Here is a 16,228-nt window from a genome sequence, read left to right as displayed (position 1 = left end):
CGCGGAGTAGGGACACAGTTCTATTAACTAATAATGATTACGGTACGTTCCGATATGACGTTACCATATACCGTAATATCAAAACCAAAGTTAATTCTAAATTTTATATCGATGGTATATAATTAAATTAAAGAATACGTACATGGCACTTCTTCGATTGCGATAAAGTGACAATTTGGTAGCAGAATTGGTCCTTTAGTGGTGGTAAAAATTAAAACAACAGTTTTATTGAAATAATTATAGATAAAGACAATATATATTTTTTTTATAAATTTGTTGTTATCTTTCATGTAGGTATACGAATTTTCTCTAAATAATTTTATTTTAAACAATATTTCTTAACGTTTTAGTTTAAAATATGCTGCTTAAAATTCCTCAGTCGCGGCAATATCCCAAAGAATGCAAAATGCAGAATGTCTTTGACCTCGTTCTTGTTGAGAACTTTTTACATCCGAAATATTAAGAAAATATTCAACTACGAACAGTTTATGGTTTTATGCACGTTATGCTCAACAAGAGTATAATAGGTCTATTTTGTATTAATCAAATAGTTTTTTTTATGAAAAGTTAGGCGGACTGGCAAATGGGACACTTGATGGTAGGTGGACACCACCCCTGTAGTCATTAGCGATATAAGAAACATTAACCATTCCGTACATCGCCAATGCGCCACCAACCTTGGGAACTAAAATGTTCGTCGTGCTTGTTGTTACGCTAATAAAGAGGAAAAAATAAATATTATTTTTATTACAGTGTTCTATTGTCTCAACTCAATACTAAACAATGAATCAAATTGGATTGGTCCAGTATTTAAAGAAAAACTGCTGAATCAAATTGTTTGAACTTAATCAGCTAGACTTTGAGTTCATTTTATCATTTTTTATTGTGATATCCGACAAAAATTTGAGAAGTATAAAATGTATATATGCATTTCTGTGCATGTAATTAACCTGCTTCTGATGTTTTTAAGTACTATGTCGCAGCTTTGTCAAATTCATTCGATTCGAGTCGAAGCGATTTCTGTCTGATTTATATTCAAATCAAATTATTATTTAAATTAATTCGTACCGTTCATATCTAACACGTAACATATGAAAAATTTGTGTCATCCCTATATTGTTGTTTGAAACGAATTCGAAATCGATGTGTATTTTCTAGCTCTTCTGTTATCCATTTACTTCTCAAGGCTTCGTTTGTATTATTTTAAATTAAGAAATAGTAAAATATATTTATTCCACGAGATAATCGACTTATAGATAAACTTTCAATATAATTAATCCACACAATCACATCTTATTTAAGGTATTTAGTAAGACATTTGTACACAAACATGTTATGTACACATAACCACCCACGCATACATTTTTTTCAGTGTATTTTAATGTTAAGAATTTATGTGGATTGTGAATCCTATGGAAATGGAGAGAGCTGTATAGCCAACTTACTCTAGAAATGTTTTGTTTTATTTCGGTATGAATTATTTTTTCCGGAACTTTCAAAAATGTCAACAAGTTAGATTGGGAATTAAATTGGAAGCAAGTTCAATATGAACTGAGGGAATGGTTTTGATTTGTAAATGGTTCGAAAAGATTCAAAAGTTAAAAGATTTCAGATTTCAACCGTGGAACAACTCAATTTTGACATAATTCTTTTTTGGCAACCGTGTTTTGTTTTCATTTACAAAAATAATATCAATCGCCAATACTTTTTGTGTCCAAATTAATTTTGTAGCAAAAAAAAGATTGGCTACCCATTAACATTATCTGTGCAAACAAAAGGATAATTTGCAATATTTATGATATTACTTTTGAATTATTATCAGCTACTTTTTACCCGTTGCTTCGCTCGCAAGTATGGGAGGGTATGTCAAGTATTTCACTACACTTTATCCTTTTCTGTGCGCCTGACAACGTGTATGCAAAATTTCATGATTGAGTATTTAAGTGTAACAAACTCACGTTCCTATTTACATTATTAGCTTAGATTATAAATAAATATAAAGCTTACAATCACCTCATATTCTCAAAGCATTAACGCTGTTCATTAAAATCTGAAAATTATAAATATAAAATATACATGATTTTATATTATCTTGCACGCATCATAAAAATATACTGAAGTACTCGTTATATTTTTGTTCATTTAATATTTTAGAGACTATCATTATGATATTTTATAATAATTAGACTATGTTATAATTGGTAATTTTAGTATCCTCTTGCTATCAGTATATCTTATAAGTAAGTATTAATAGCATATAAATGCTATCTAACGTTGTTAAAATAAATTATGATAAAAGCTGGAGTAAACAGTGATATTTATTTTTAGCGAAATAAGACCAAGCTTCACGGCCAAGATGTGCAATATAAATTTTTCTACAGATTAGACATGGACTTTGGTAAAAAAGATGTTCTGCAATTAGTGTTTATATTGGCTCACTCACCCTTTAAGCCGGGAACATAACAATATTAAGTATTGATGTTTTGCGGTAGAATATCAGACGATTGGGTGGTACCTACCCAGACAAGCTTGCACAAAGCCCTACCAGCAAGTAAATTTAATTAATTAATTAATTTCTATTTTCGGGCAATATACCATATATCATTTAACTAGTGCTCAGCTTGAAGAAAAAAATGGGAGAAGACTTGCATATGTTTGAGAAAAAGTTGCCACATGAGCATCCACCAATCGGCATTCGAACAGGGTAGTGGGCAGTTCAAACTTATACCTCAAAAAGAGAAGAAGCGTTAGCCCAGCGTTGGGACATTTACAGACTCCTACTTAATAAACTTCTACAATGGCAGTTCTTTAATTAAAATCTACGTAATTACCGCCAAACAGGCTATTGATTTCAGTAGATATCGTTTTCAATTAGCCGTCTTTGATGTAGCATATTTCAAATGCAATGCAATAAACGATATTTCACTAATTGGTAGAACGATAAGGGAAATGCTCATTCATTAGATATTCAACCTCCAAGCAAAAGTTATATTTGTGATGTATTTAGTATGTAATATTTAAGGCAATGAGATATGGCACACTGTACATCGTAATCGTGATATTATTTACGAAGTTTCGTTAATTTTAGTGCACATTTCTATAAACGATGTTTTTTAAGCCAAATTCTACCGCAAAGCAGTAGTACTTGGTATTGTTGTGTTCCGGTTTGAAGGGTGAGTGAGCCAGTATAATTACAGGCACAAGGGACATAATATCTTAATAGTTCCCAAGTTTGGTACCGCATTGACGATGTAAGCGATGGTTAACATTTCTTACAATGCCAATGTCTTTGGGCGTTGGTGACCACTTACCATCATGTGGTCCATATGCTCGTCCGCCTATCTATGCTATATAACGCCTACCTATGCTATATATAAAAAACCATATTAAACAAGAAAATCGGATACAAACTCTAAATAGATGTACGTTTTTATATTTGTCGAAATTCCCGTAAAATGTTTCTATTCTTTGCAATATAAATAAAAAAATTAATAGCAAAAAGAGTTTTATTTTTATTAGCGACAGTTTTTGAAAATAGAATATTTTATTACAACGTACACAAATTCAAATATTATTTACATGGTTGTTTTGTTTAACGTTTCGAAAACATAATATGAAAAAGTAAACGCAGTACAGTTACGCTTTTTAAATCGGCCACGATACTAATATTTCTACTAATTTGGCTTTTTCACGTATACTAGAAAAAAATCTTTTTTATGCACAAATACCGGATGTTTTATGAAGATTTCGAATTCATGCCCGGGCAAGGGCCACTGTATTTCATGTATTTATTTGGGTTTATAATTCGTCTGGTGCTTGCCACATATGTATCCACCGATTTGATTTTATGACTTGTACAGTAGCTATTTTTATTTGTATATATTGCATTATTGTAAATATTTTTTTATTATATCAACACTCCCGTACCTCGGAAAGCACTTAAAGCCGTTGGTCCTGCGCCTGAACTCTTTCCGTTCGTGTTGGACAGCCGTCCCATCGGCTTATGAGAGATAGGAAATAGAGAGTGCACCTGTGTTTGCGCACACCCTTGTGCACTATAATATCTCCCGCGTAGTTGGCTAATCTCTATTGAGATTGGCCGCCGTAGCCGAAATCGGTCTGGAGGACATTATTATTATTATTATTTTATGATAATATATATTAGACTCCTGAACATATACAGTTTTATTAATCTAAACTATTACATAGTTATGTGTTTATTTGGTTTTTCATGGCAAAACAAACTATATTTAAATGAATATAACGCACTTATTTGCTTAAACGTATACATAAGACGTGTTATCATAGGATGAATACTGATTACATTATACAAGATATGTTTGCTATTTAAACCATTCACAGTTAATTGTAATTCGTAAATGGAAATTATTATTATAATATCTTAGATTATAGAACTGACTGATTGCCTCGTTGGTCCAGTGGCTTGATGTAAAGCCGCAGAACCTGAGATCCTGGGTTCAATTCTCAGGTCGGGCCCGTAAAAGGTTAATGATTTATTCTATCGAAAATTCTCAGAAGCAGCCCGGAGTCTCTAAGTTGGAAGTGCTTACACTCCCGTACTTCGGAAAGCACGTTAAACCGTTGGTCCTGCGCCTGAACTCTTTTCGGTCGTGTCGGATTGCCATCCCATCGGATTATGAGAGCTAGGGAAAAGGGAGTGCATCTGTGTTTGCGCACACACACATTTGAATCTAGGACCTCGGGGTCTGCGTGTTTATATCTAGGCCCAACGAGCCAGTCAATAATTATAATACATAAAATAATACACTTATACAAATAAAATATTTTATATGGATGGAACACCGCCACCAGTTTGTTTATTAGAAACAATGTATACGATATACGAGAACTACTAGTGACAGTTTACACTAGACAATTACTAGTGACAGGGCTTTGTGTAAGTTCGTCTGGGTAGGTACCACTCAAACATCAGATATTCTACCGCAAATCAGCAGTACTTGTTGCTGTTGTGTTCTGGCTTGAAGGGTGAGTGAGCCAGTGTAATTATAGGCACAAGGGACATAACATTTAAGTTCCCAAGTTTGGTGGCGCATTGGAAATGTAAGCGATGGTTACCATTTCTTACAGTGCCAATGTCTATGGGCGTTGATGACCACTTACCATCAGGTGGCTTATATGCTCATCCACTTACCTAATACATATATGAAAACATCGGTCATAATAGAATATATGATCGTAATTAAAACCCAATTTATATAAAATGATAAACGGCATACTCCTGAAACTTGAACATACTTATTATTCCAAAGTGGTCTGGAATATGTTAATATAATGTACTAGTGATAGCTCATAAGATTGCAGATTTCAAAGTCCTGGGTACGGGAAGCAGTTCGCAGTTAGGAAGTTGAAAGTGTTAACATTCCTGTGCCTCAGAAAGCACGTAAATCAGTTGATTCAATATCCTCTGCCTGTTGTGTTAAATTACCATCCCATCGGACTACGAAAGTAAGAGAATAGAAAGAAAAAATATCTGTTCTTTGTGCTAATATTTATTCCCGTAATAATGACCGTCTATTATTTACCTAGTACTATATATGGAATGCTTTAGCCGAAATTATCTCAGCAGGCCATTATTATAACAACAAACTTGTATTGTATCATAGGTGGCAATAGCACAGTTTTGGATGAAGAATATGAGACGCTTCGACAATTTAGTCATGAATTAAAACTTGTTATTGTGACATGTATTTTCTGTTTCAGCAAACATCGTAATCTATCTGTCAATTGTTTTTAATTAACAGTGAATTAATTCTAAATAAGCCAGCAAAAAGCGATTGTTACCAAAACAATCGAATTGTTCTGTTTATTTGATTAACAACCGGAATAACAACCGGAATTATTCAATTGTTGGTCGATTGTTATCAAGCGCGTGGCGTGTACATGGTAGTAATTGGCTAGCAATAGTCAAGTATAGTTCCACCGGGATGCATGAATGAATTATTTGATTACACCTTAGATTTTTAGTATATGAGTGTCATTTGATAAATATTTCTATATTATCTTTGTCTTGACTTACAATCATCGAATACATTTTATAAAACCAAGTGCTCACTCGTCTAATTTTTTGTCTGTTCGACCACGATAAACTCAAAAATCGCTGAATGAGTTTTCATACTGTGTTCATTAATGTACTGAGTTATTAATAAGGAAGGATTCATTAAAGTTTTGGGTAATTGGGTGAAATATTACGATGATTTTTGAAGATGTAAACCGATAGAGTTGTATGTATGTATAATATATTAAGTCAAATTATATCCAGACAGACTATTTATCCACTCATCCACAAAAATCCCACTCAAATAAAACAAAATTAAGCTTTACAATTTTAAAATGTACAAATACAAAGAAGTAAAAACAAAAACAAAACATAATATATAAATAAAGACATCTAGACTCCTTGGTCTATTGTTATTCCTACTTTATAACAAATACTGGCATAGTAATATTACGTTAATAAATAAAACATCTGCTAAGTGTGGCGTGATTGCGTATAATGAAAAAAAGAAAAAAAAAAACATTTCTTTGTATATAATAATATTTAAACAATCAGTGCAATAAGAAACACACATTGTTTTACTGTGCACTGTGGATTAATTAACGGTTGCTATAAAATAAAAATAAACCTACGTAAAAAAATACAGGTACAGTTGTAGTACGTTAGCAAAGGCAACATAGATGAAATTTATAATATTATTTTCTGTTGTGCGAGTTCTGAGAACATTTTACAAGACTAACGATGCAAATTGGTATACAAAACTCGATAGGAAGGCTTTTAACAAGTAAAATATTTATGCCACAGTAAAATTGTTTGTTAACGATATATTTTGAGTTAACAAGATAAATATTTATTATAGTTTCGCTACATTATTGGAGATGTTTGAAGTAATATCCTATTAAAAATACATTAAAATAGCAAACATCGAAACTGATGTATATTGAAGGAAATTATAATTAAAGAGTTATGTCTTTAATAAAATAAATATATGTTTCTTACTAATATTACGAAGGTAATCTTGCCTCCCCCGCGCTCTTCGCTAGTGCGTACGGCACCGCGAGGCCATCCTGGCTGCCATCCTCCTCAGGGCCGTCTGAAATAGGACACGTGAGGCCCACAACCTCACGCTTTCACGGCCCCAGGGTTACGCCTTATCTTTTAAGCCCCGGGCGTTGGGGCTGTGGGGGCTCCGAGACGACGCCGACGTCGTCTCCGCCGAGCACGATCGGCCCTTTCCTGTTCTGCTCCCACGTCTCCTTCTGTACCATGACAGTCTCACAGAAGGAGGCTACGCTCTTCACGCCAATTGCCTGCGGAGCATCGCCGACACAATTGCTTGCAGGGACAAGTCTTGTTCGACGGATCAGGATCTCTCTCTCCGCACTCCACGTGGGGCACGCCTCCAACGTTTGCTGAGAGGTGTCCCGGTCTGCGCCACAGTGGTGGCACATCACCGTTGATTAGTGTCCGACTTTACACAGGTATTCTCCAAAACAACCGTGACGGGTCATTACTTGCGTAAGTCGGAAGGTGACTTGTCGCTTTCGTCTCATCCAGGCTTCGAAGGCTGGCAGGATTGCTCCGACGACACGTTTGCACGCGTTCCGTTCTTCGCAGAGACGGTCGAGTCACGTCGCAAGGGCCACATATAGCGAATAGACCAATGAGGCAGTCAAAAGAAATCCTAAATAAAACATGAAAATGAAAGTGATAGCCTCGCTGCATACAATTTCGGTCGCTGTCCACTCTGCGTCCCGGTTTTCAAGTGAGAAGACTAACTTATAGCCCACAAATGTTATAAGATTAGAGTCAAATTAAAATTTGTATAGCCATCAAGAATCCTCAAATATGTATTATTACACTAAATGAAATTAAAAATATTTATAAAAGAGCGCGTAAAAACCATATAATACAAAAGATACACCAACAATCTACCATTAGCGAATAAAAGAGAACGAAAGAAATTGTGGAGATTGTATTGTTATAAGCGAGAGGTCAGTTACATAAATCCCACCAATGACATTATAGGTCGTGAAGAATTAGCAAGCAAGGTGCGTTACTTGAACCTACCTACACTACCATTGCTCCAAACAATACAGACATTACAAGATATTTAAATCAACGCAGGAAATTTTATCAGTAATTTGTACAATACTGGTTGCTAGAGAAAATAATGTAAAGACTTCCATATAGGACAGGATAATATGTGTTATTTTTACACTGTTGTAAATATTATCGTTGAACACAATTTTTCCCCGTTGAATGTTATAGTTTGGTCTCAAAACTTTTACTTTTATAATGTTTGTATTTTTTTATCGTGAGCATCTCGCAATTTATGACACCATTTATTATATCCCATGGGGTAGTAGTGGCGGAAATAGGACTTTTATATTTGGGCGATATGTAAATTCCCCTTGCATTCATTTTTCTTGTCGACCGTAGAGAAATATAAAGTCAGAATTTATATTTTAAGTTCATTTGTTCATAAAATTAGGCATAAAATAAATCCAAGTCTTCATTAATAAATATTTATTGTTGAAAAACAGCCTGTAAGAGTTGTGGAGCTTACCCACCTCGCTACTGCAATGAGAGTTGGCGGGATAAAACCGTGGTAGAATCACAACCGAAACATCGCACCCTTCAGCTTAAAATTCACGTGATCTAAAAATTGGGCCTATTGGCTCTATGAATCAAACTATTATTATAAATACGCAAAATGTGTCCTTGGTTGTATGACCTTCAATCATACTCGAAATTACGCTGAAAAAAATTGAAAGACATTTGGCATGGAATGCAGCTTGATGGATACACATGTAGCAGAATTTCATCCACACATGCAGGCTACCCTACTCTACCCTACCCTACGATGTTTTCCTTCATAGCTGATCACGCTATCAATTATAAAGTCAAATTAAGCGCACGAAAATTTAGGGGTGCTAGCCTGGGCTTAAATCTGCAGTCTTAGGTTGTAGTCAAAAATTTGTGTTTAAAATTTCACCTTGAATGTAATTTATATATAATATCTATAAATCGAAAGCTTCAAGAGGTTTAATTTTATATGTATATTATTGTATAATGTTATTTGAGGGTTTTATAAGATTGTTATATCGGTGGCTTAATGCTCTCTACGGGTTTGTCAATATGGCTCAGAAAATACCGGAACCCAGCGCCTGCCACGCGAATACTAAGTAGTTTTGCATCAACTTGAAAGATCACTTAACATATTCCAGACATGGAATGAATTTAATAATTTAAATATTCCTTGAAAAAATATTTATTATTATATAAAGCTGTTTTTATTTTCTTAAAAAATAAATCATCACTTTTTACATCGATTATAATAATGTATGAAATAATGTTTCAAAAACGTTCCATAATAAAATATTGGCCGTCACGGGAAGCTGGAAGATGTGAAACGTTAAAATCGATAATTAATTATTGGAAGAATTAAACGAAATAAGAAATTAATTAAAGAGAAAAAGTAATAAAAACAGACTTTCTTTAATAAATATATATATTTCTTATTAATAGAATCGAGTACATATAATACGCGCCACGAAATCAAAAGGGAGTAGAAATCGGTGGTGGAGAAGGGACATGACGGCTTTTGAGAACGTCATGCCGTTTGCCGTTAAGTCATACTAGTTCCGTTTTACCCGCAACGCGAACCGTCATATATGTTTCACATAAAAAATCAACTATGTTACAAGATATTAAATAAAATAACAAAATAATTAAATTCGTATTCGAAATTTGAACGCTAAACTATTTTTTTCTTTTCATTAAAAATAAATGTCGATTACTTCTTTATATATCCTACATGTAGGAGTATTGTAGTTTTACCGAGTGTAAAATCGTCAGTTTTAAAAGCCAATCATTATTATGAGTGGTTCTACGCGTTCGGTTCTGAAATGGCCGATAAGTGCTTACCATTCCACTAAAGGCTAGTGTTATGACTAAGCGGTTTAACCGAAATAGGTACTGCAGATGTTTGAAATATAACTTTAACTATTTGTTACATTTAAACAATAACTAAACTAGTGCATAAATTTATGTTTTAACTCAGGTTTAAATACAAAATTAGTATTATAACTATAACTTTATATTTATACTATGTATAAATATATACGGAAATAAACAAGATAATGTTGTTTATTTTTAATAATCATAATAATAAATAACTTTATTCACCAAAAAGAAACAAAGACAAAAAAAATTAAGGTACAAAACCATAAAAAAAGAGTTAACAATATGATATTTGATAATTTGGTGAAAAGGTCGTAGTCTCAGCTAGGCTGCTTTTCAGTCTACGCCTTGTACATATGCTGCCAACACAAACGCTACATTCAGTGCAGTAAAAGGTAAAAGAAGATAAAATTACTTAATAATAAAAGTGAATACAATTTTATAACACGCCCAACACCCACGCCCACGCCATTTTATAGTAGCAAAGTCTGTATCAGTAAATTATTATATATTTTTGAAATGAATTATATTTGATTTTTTTTTATTACTGGTTTTGATTTTGATCAGCGTTTCGAAAACTGAAAATATGACAAATGAATAATCATCTTATTATATTACGAAATTCTAACTATTATTATAATTGCGAAAGTGAATTTTTTTGTTACGCTTCCACATCTTGACTACTCAACTGGTTGTCATGAAGTCAAACATAAAGATTGTCAGAGTAAAAGACATAGGGCACCTAAAAACTCCCTTCCTCACAGGGAGAAGCCGCGGGCAGAAACTAGTCATGTTGTACACTATTGCTCTATGGTGGCTCTATATAATAATAATAGTCCTTGGCTGCCACTCAAGAGAGATTAGCCAACTGCGCTGGGCATATTACAGTGCACAAGTGTGTGCGCAAATACAGGTGCACTCTCTATTCCCTAAATCTCATAATCCGATGCGACGGCAATTGACCGGAAAGAGTTTAGGCGCAGAGCCAACGACATTACGTGCTTTGCGAGGCAAGGAGGATAGGAGTGTATACACTTCCAACTCCGGGGGGCTATTCAGAATTTTCGACTGATAAACTCAATAACTTTTTATTGGCCCGACCCGATTGGGATTTGAATCCAGGACCATCCGGTCTGTGGCCTTACATAGCCACTAGACCAACAAGGCAGTCAGGCTTTATATATACTACCGTAGAGAAGTGTAGAGTGATTAGATGTTTAGATTAGATATGTGGTTATAAAGTTATTTTGTTTTTTGTGATGTCATTAGTAATCCATTACGTTATTGGTAATAAATCATAACGGCCTTATAACGAGAAGAGCAATCATTAGTAACAGATAAAGAAATATAATGATAGAACTAAAAGTGTATTCAATAATTATAACATATAACCATTATAAGTGATTAGAAATGATTTACCAAACTATGATCTAAGGACATTTGTATTTGTGTGTGTGTGATTTGTGTATGTATATTATGATGTGATTTTGAATGTACGTGTGACGTTTTATTTCTGATAAGGTTATATGAAAATTAGATAATCATGCTGGCTTCGCACGGGTAGATAAGAAGAAAAATGTATTATGTATGTAGGATTTGCGTAAAATCCGTTCGTAGTGAGCGTCTACGTCGGGGAAGGAGTAACTGTAACAAATTTCAAGTTACATAGTTACGGGTGGATAGTTCAGGAGATCTTGTGACAAGTAATATTTTGCTTATACGAGTATATATATAAATATGACAATAGTGAATTTATAAAAATGCAAATATGTCAGAAAGATTCATCTCCTTAGATTAGCATAACAAGCTAAAGATTAAGAATCTATTGTTTTTATATATTACTAGTTCCTTCCCCCGACTTCGTCCGCGTGTGAGGATGGTCGGTACCGTATGGCCTTTTATGTACAAATCCCTTGACAATGTTTATGCAAAATTTCACTAAGCTTGATTTAGTAGTTAAGATGTCAAAGCCTAACAAGCAAACAACAACCTCATTTTCGTATTTATAATACTACAGCACGGATAGTAATCGGTACAGAAAAATTTTGCTAGCACGATTCACGAAAACTACGTATCACATACGCTCTATAAGAATAATTTCTAATGCAATTATCACTAGTATATTAATTTATAACTTTTGACTTTTGATATGATATGTTGTTATGATATGTTTTGCACAGTTGAAAAATAAAATATTATGTAGTTTGAATTTGACCCTTTTTTGTTCTCGCTGGAAAAACTTAATAACCCGTTTCCCCAACGTGAAATATGTGGAATTTGCCTAGGGCACCTAGGACGCGATATCCAAAACATCTATTCGGAGCGTAACGGGATCGCTAGTTTGAATTTAACCTTAGTAAGTATAAAAACTGCATATTGACGGTGAGAAGTTTTAATGAACTAGTTAGTTTTGCTTGCATGCACCTGGCTGGGTAGGTTTAATTATGATCGTAAGATGGGCTTGATGTTTGTTTATAATTATTACGGTATGAAAGTTTAAAATAAAAGTGTTACCGTCACGGGATGCTTGAATATATGTTAAACATCGAAAGTGATGTTTATCGAAAGAATTTATAATTAAAGAAAATCAATAAATGAATACGGTGTAAAATAACGAAAAACATTTAAAAATATGAACATTTTTGTTAAGTGAATTCTTTGAATATGTATAATCTATGCGGAGTGACACGCCAGAACACAATAACGATGAATACAGGGAAAAATTAAGTCAGGATTCTCTTTGTTTTGTACTTGTATTAATATGAAACATGGAGACAGTTTTTTAAGAAAATTTGACGTGACAGACCCGCATCCCATTAAAATAATGTATAATTTTGTGTCGAATGAAATTCGGTTTCGTCAAGCTGTTTTTTTTCTCCTGGCTTTTGTTTCAGCCCACATTAATTCCATAAATGTTAATGTTGTGCTATTTAGTTAATAAATTTCTTCCCTCACTTGTCATTAAGATAAAAAGTAGAAGTCAATCAGGTTGTCATATCGAGACGAAATAAATTCCCCAAAAATATTAAGGGATATTCATTTAGATCTGTCCAATTGTGATGACTTTAACATATTATTGTCATGTCAAATCACAAAATTTAAGGTAAATGTATATTATGTAAATACTTATGTAAAGTGAATTTGTGTGTATATGAATTAAATTTATATTTCCAATTTTAATAATAAATTAAAAAAATTATAATTTAAATGAATGACTGCATAAAACATAACTTAATTAATTATTCTAAGCCACTACAAATAGAAGTAAGTTTGAATTAAACCGACTTAGCATAGCTAAATCGTATGCTTAGTAAGCGTTATTTTAAATATATAATGCGAGGTTTTTTATTTTTTAACAGAACGCGAAACTACTGTCATTAATTATTTTAAACGACTATTATTTTTGACTTGAATTTTTGAATATTATTTGATTTTTGCTTATTTATTCCATAATAAAATAGTAAAGGTTTGATGTCAAAATTAAAAGTAAAATATGAGCTAAATAAGATACACGTGTACTTTATTATACAAAGAAACTTACCAATAGTATCATAGACTTCATTAACACAATTTGTAATAAAACACTAGTTCGTTAAACTAAACGACCCACATATTCGTTGGTCGATCATTGCACAAAGCTCTTCCACACAGTCTGTCATCGCGATCAAATATACAGATATAGAGGAAAATATCGTTAACATTGTTTACTGTTTTGAAACATGTTTGCAAAAAACGTTCGTTCGATATCGTATCAAACGTGTGACGAAAATATTTACGTACATATTTCGCTCTGAAACGTTTTCGAGTTGACTAAATATGAATGAATATTCTCTAAGCCGTTTTTAAATGTTTCGTACAAAACTGTACGAAGTTTTTAGTTTAATATTGCTTGCTCTTATAAAATCGATGCTTGGGTTATACTGGCTGGATTGCATAACTAATGATTTTTAAATTTTATTTTATAAGCAGGCGCTCTGATGGTGATCGGTTACATAGCTTAAAGCCCTACTATCTAGTTAAACATATTAAATATAATATGTAGTCATTTGGCAATCAGATGAGTCTATACTCAAGATTATTACAAAAGAAGTGCTCTGTAAAGTTTGTTACATAGCAAAAAAGTATTCATAGTACTAAGCCGAAAATTAATTTATTTATATATATAAAAACAAGACAGCTTAAACCAATTTTGTTTTTGCGTTTCTTGCTCTTTAAAGTTGTTATTCACCTATCTGAATAAATTCACGCAGGTATACGAATGATATTTTACAGATATCTTCTAACTTATGACGAATAGTGTTCCTTTAAAAATAAAGGAATAAATTAGAATAAACAAAACAAAAATAAAAACATAAGAACTAAATTTGTAGCATTCCTTTTTGAAACAATAAATTGCAATCATATGTCTAAAATAGTAGCTTAATAAAATGATTTCCTTTATATTATTAATATGATTATAGGTTTTATATTAAGAGTACATAAGTTAATTTGCTAATTCGCATTAGAATTTATCTATTTCACGTCGTCGAACACGTGATAATTCGTGTTAAAGGTCATAAAATGTGAGCAATGGCTCGATTCGTTCGAAATGATGTCGTTTAGAAAATGTGTAAAGTTACAACATTCGTACTGTTAGTTTGGTGCACTTAAGTTATTAAAAAAAACACAAAAAATGAACTATCACTCCTGTTTATTTAAAAGTATTTATATTATAATTATCCAAAATTTACACTGACTTATTATTCTTATATCACTTTTGTTATACGCAATATTCGAAGGATCTTAAAAGGTATTGCTGAATTGACATCAAGCGATAGTAGCATGTCAGTAATATGTATATTGCGATTAGGAATGTAGCAGCACGTACATTACTGCAATAAATATATAAGTAACGTAACATAACACAAAAAAATAAGAAGGATGTATCCATTAATTTTATTGAGTTGTCATAAAAACTAGATCCTTTTGATAATAGCATCTGTAATGATATATGACCAAAGTGAAACTATTGTGCACATTTTTATCGTCACCGTCCCGAATCAATTAAGCTGATTATCTTTAATTGTAATAAGTTTATTTCTTTTTTCCATATTTCCATGAATAACATTCTTCTGATGGAGGACGTGAACGGCGTGGAAAATATTACAGAGTAAATTTCAGCATAAATACAGGTGCATTCTCTGTTCCCACATTCTCATAGTCCAGTGGGATGGCAATACAACACGTCAAAAGAAAAATCATGTGCAGGAACTTAAAGTGCTCACCGAGGCACTGTAACAATATCAAGATGACTGATATTAGGAATTTTCTTAAAAAAAAAACTCAATAACTTTTGTTAATTGAGGATTTGAACCCAGGACCTCGAAAGTATAAAACTACCTACTACTAGCAGTCAAGATTTCAGAGATATTTGTCTAACCACGAAATTCAATTGATAAACTTTAGGACTGAAATTTATTCAACTAATTATGGTTAACCGTAAACATTTTTCGCCTTTCAGTTTTCGGAATTCTGCGCAAAGTAATCCATTGTTTCGAAAAGCTAAAAGCATGACGTGCATTATAACGTTGATAAATTCAGTGCTCTTAGTTGAATATTTTGGATGTTAGAAGTTTCCAACAAGAAAGAGATTAAAGACGTTCTGCATTTTGCATTCCTTTGGATATTGCCGCAGCTGAGGAATTTTAAACACAGAATTTAAATACAAAAGAAATATTTTAAATATTCGTGTAATGTTGTTTTTAATAAAATTGCATGACAAAAAAGCGTTTTCACGATTTTATGCAATTTTGTACAAAAAACCTTTACTTGGTGATGGGGCATTTTGCAACCTCGAATTTAGCCATCTGGGTAGGTGGAGCCCACTCATTACCAATTTTACCTCTAAGCAGTAGTATTTAATATTATAGTGTTCTGGTTTGATTAATATGAAGCGGTCCCCCGACACGACGAAGTTTTAATTTAAATAATTATATTATCTTCTATTATAAATTCTAATATAATGTATTCGGTCGAGATTTTTATATAAATCTTACTATTCCATTTATAATATTCATTTTATTTTTTGCTTTTTAATGTTTTATGTTTTACCTTTTCATACTTTTATTTTATTTATTTCTTTGAGTCGGTTTTTTTTTTAAATTTTTAATAGAAGGTTTATTTTACGCTTTTAAAACTTAGATTAGTAAGCAGAGGTGCCCCAATGGTCAGAACGAGAGAATCTTA

General features: G+C 32.7%; 1 protein-coding gene across 1 annotated transcript in view; it reads right to left on the bottom strand.

The window, feature by feature from the left end:
• LOC126769420 (uncharacterized) overlaps positions 1 to 13,641 on the bottom strand; it is a 95,362-nt gene extending 81,721 nt beyond the window's left edge. Inside the window, exon 1 of the mRNA XM_050488185.1 lies at positions 13,545 to 13,641. The gene's annotated coding sequence lies outside the window, so the exon portion shown is untranslated. The remainder of the gene's footprint in view (positions 1 to 13,544) is intronic.
• Between the last annotated feature and the right edge of the window lie 2,587 nt (positions 13,642 to 16,228).

The sequence above is a fragment of the Nymphalis io genome, chromosome 7, assembly GCF_905147045.1.
Source record: "Nymphalis io chromosome 7, ilAglIoxx1.1, whole genome shotgun sequence".
Lineage (NCBI taxonomy): Eukaryota > Metazoa > Arthropoda > Insecta > Lepidoptera > Nymphalidae > Nymphalis > Nymphalis io.
Note: the sequence above shows the minus strand (reverse complement) of the source record. Positions and strands in the feature narration are given on the sequence as shown.